Genomic DNA, 3,418 nt, shown 5'->3' with positions numbered 1-3,418 from the left:
AATCTTTAGTAAAATTTTAAAAACTATTTATTTCAATAAGGCTAAAGCTAATTTACATAATTAAGCTAAGTCTAGTTACAATGATCTTAAAATTGTGAATGAGCGTGTGTAGCGTTTTCGTTGATAACAAATTTTATGTGTGCGTGCGTGTGTGCGTGTGTATGTGTAGGAGAGGAGGAGGTGATTATTGAGTGTTGGTGGCAAGGAAGGAAGTCCATGGACAGACAGGGATTAGGTGTCTCAACTGGACGAGGAAAGGGGAGGAATTTACAGGGACGTAAACTGTGATCAGTCTGTCCCTTTCGTTGGAGGTGGATGCGAACAACTGGACGATCTAATCCCAATCGGCAGATTGAGGATCGGGGTGGACAGGAGGGGGAGTTGGGAGCTGATTAAAGGAGGAAGGGGGAGTTGGGAGCTGGTCAAGAAGGGAAGGAGAGGGAAGGAATCGTTCCTCGAAGGGCGGGGGAGAGTAATCGAGGATCTCGAGGACGCCAGGGTCGAGGATTGGAGGGATTATCAGGTCGAGCGGTTCTGTGGGTGTTGGTGTGGGCGAGTACGACACAGGTGTATAATTGATCGGGTCGCCGAGAGCTAGTGGTGTTAATGGAGGTACCTTTTCGGGTGACCGCGGCGTTACGATCACGGTAGGGCGGTTGCAGGTCGGCTCTACCGGTATTGGATCGTTAGGTACCGGACGGTTCCGCGAACTCCGGCGGAGATAGGGAGTTCGTCCACGTTTGTTCTTGTTCGATTGAGACCGCACTATAATTGAGTAAATAGTTGAACTATTTATATATATATATACATATATGTATGTATTTTTGGTCGCGTGCGCGCTAGTACAAAAAGGGGGGTGGGGGAAGGTGACATGCAATTGTAGACTTACTGGTGATGCTGATTATGGTCGAGTGAGTCGGTTCCCAGCGTCCACGTAAGCCCAGCCAAGGATAGCAGTGGCGGGTGTCTGCCCTCTATAACTTCAGAGGTCACCGGACCAGTCAAATAATGGGTTGCGCGAGTTGAACTTTCGCGAACTTTGCGTGGATTTGACTGCTTTATAACTTCCGACGTGACTACTTGGAATTACCGTGCACTTCCGACGGCTACTATTAAACTGTATCTATTGTGAACTAGCGACGTGGATTCGGCAACTGTTAAGATTTTTCTGAGAGTGTACGCTTCCGCGGGGACTCTATTTATATCCAGAAAAAAGGGCGTAGTGCCCTTTGTCTAGGATGCAATAGTTAGTTGCAATGTCGCGCGAGATTTACGATTTTTAAGATGTCCTATCGTTGTTAATCTAAAGTACACTGTTAAAAGAGGTTTAGAGAACAAAAGGAATGATTTATGTTTTCTCTAAAAAGGGGCAAGATTGCTCTCAACGAGTGATCAATTCCGTCATCCTCGCGGAAAATATGGCTAAGTAAACAGCTGTGAGACATTATCTCATGTTTTTATGGTTTTTGTGGCGACGCGGCGCCTGTTTTTCTGAAGGTGGAATTGTTGATCAACAATTCGGACAATAGCTTGAATTTTTATCATCGCGTGACTTAGGTCCGTTTGTAATATTTTTCTCAATCTTGTCCCTTTTAGGCCTGCGTTGGTGTTGTTATTTTTCCGGGTTGATTGACGTTTACGAATTTTTCGCGGAGCCTGGGTGGTCTGTTATTCAATTTTTATAAGGGGACCTCTTCTCGCGTCTCTCAGGCGCCAATAGTAGTTGCAGCGGAGCCGATTCTCTCGAAAGAAAAGAATCTGCGTCTGCAGGACGTAACAGTGGCGAGCGGAAATAATTTTGTAGGATTATTTATTGTAGTAGGTGGAAGTTAAATAATGATTGATGACAATGTTATAAACTAGGGGTTATATAGGTTAGGTGGTTTGCGGAAATCACTGATGAAGACTTTGTAAGTCCGAAACGTTTGATTGTCATAATAGTACATATACATGATATTTTCATATAATATTTATTAATAAACTATTATTGTTCGTTAAAAAAGCCTTGAATTCGTTTTTTAATTGTTTCTTGTTATACTTTATACGATTTAAAACTGTTGTAATATTTTAAATTAAATTAACATTGATAATTACCCGATCAGTGTTGAAATGTCTGCAATGTTTTATATGTTTATATTTTGAATATTAAATGATCTTATTTGGCTCGTAGCCTTTCTATTATTATTGATTTATTTTATTAGCATTAAATCTTTATAAAAATTTAAAGGACTTTTTAATTCATTTATATTATATAATTGGATCTTTTAGAGCTCAATTATGGTTAACGAATTGTGGACGTACTATTGAAACATCTACAGAAAATTTACATAAGAATTATCGCGTTTGTGGAAATCATTTTGGAGAGACAATGTTTTTAAATAATCTAAAAAATCATCTCCAGTCACATGCCATTCCAACATCATTAATTAAAGATGATAATTCAAATAATTTGTTATTTTGTGACAATAAGATATTATTTTCAAGTAATAACAGTAAGTAAAAATGTCATTAATTTTGTACATTTTTAAATATATTTGGTCAAAAATATAAACTATATTTGTTTTTATAAACAAATGTCTAGTTAATCAAATTCTAAATGAAGAAGTAGAAAGCCAACAGATACAATTTGGAAACAATAAACGAGATGAGGAAACCCAAGAAGAAGAACAAGAAAATCAGCAGATCCAAATTGAGGACAATAAACAAGATGAAAAAACACAAACATATGCTAAGTTAACAAATAATTCGCCACGGAAACGAAGACTGAAAGGCAAAATTTATTCCTTACAGAAGGAATTACAAAAAGTAAAACGACAATTAAAACGACAAAAAGACAATATCAAAAAGAATGTCAGTAAGTTTTCTGTAGAAGAATATTGCAATATTACAAATCAGTTGTTACCACCGACCATTGCAACTTATGTAAAGACATAAGTACATTTAAATCACAAGTCCCCAAAGGGTAGAAAATACTCTTATGAATTTAAAAAATCTGGAGACACTGGTTGTTGCCGGCAGCGGGAGCCTTCTATCTGGTTCCCCCGTTAACGACAATTAAGACGATTTATTTTTGCGCCGGGTTCGCTCGGACGCTTCGACGGAGCCCTCTCGACCCGTCGCTCTCCAGATTCGTACTGACTTTCGTCGCGCGAACTCGAACGGCTCGCGGCTTTGATTTTGGAAGCGATAACGCGATTCGCCGATATCGGCCCAGCAACGAGCGACGAATCAGGGGGTAACACACCAAATACGACGAGGGCCTTTTTTTCTGTGTCGAAAGACTCTCGTCGTCATCGGCACACAAACACTCGCTCTCGACGTCGACCTCGCTCGAAAGTCGAATCAACAAAGATTCGAAGCGAAGAAGTTTCTCGAGCGATCTCGACGACCGCACGAATTAACGCTCTAATTCTGAACA

General features: G+C 39.9%; 1 pseudogene; it reads left to right on the top strand.

The window, feature by feature from the left end:
* Positions 1-2,644: 2,644 nt before the first annotated feature.
* LOC108757562 (uncharacterized) overlaps positions 2,645-3,418 on the top strand; it is a 10,832-nt pseudogene continuing 10,058 nt past the window's right edge.

This window comes from Trachymyrmex cornetzi, unplaced genomic scaffold, assembly GCF_001594075.2.
Source record: "Trachymyrmex cornetzi isolate Tcor2-1 unplaced genomic scaffold, Tcor1.1 scaffold1466, whole genome shotgun sequence".
Taxonomy (NCBI): domain Eukaryota; kingdom Metazoa; phylum Arthropoda; class Insecta; order Hymenoptera; family Formicidae; genus Trachymyrmex; species Trachymyrmex cornetzi.
This window is presented reverse-complemented; position numbering and strand designations above follow the sequence as displayed.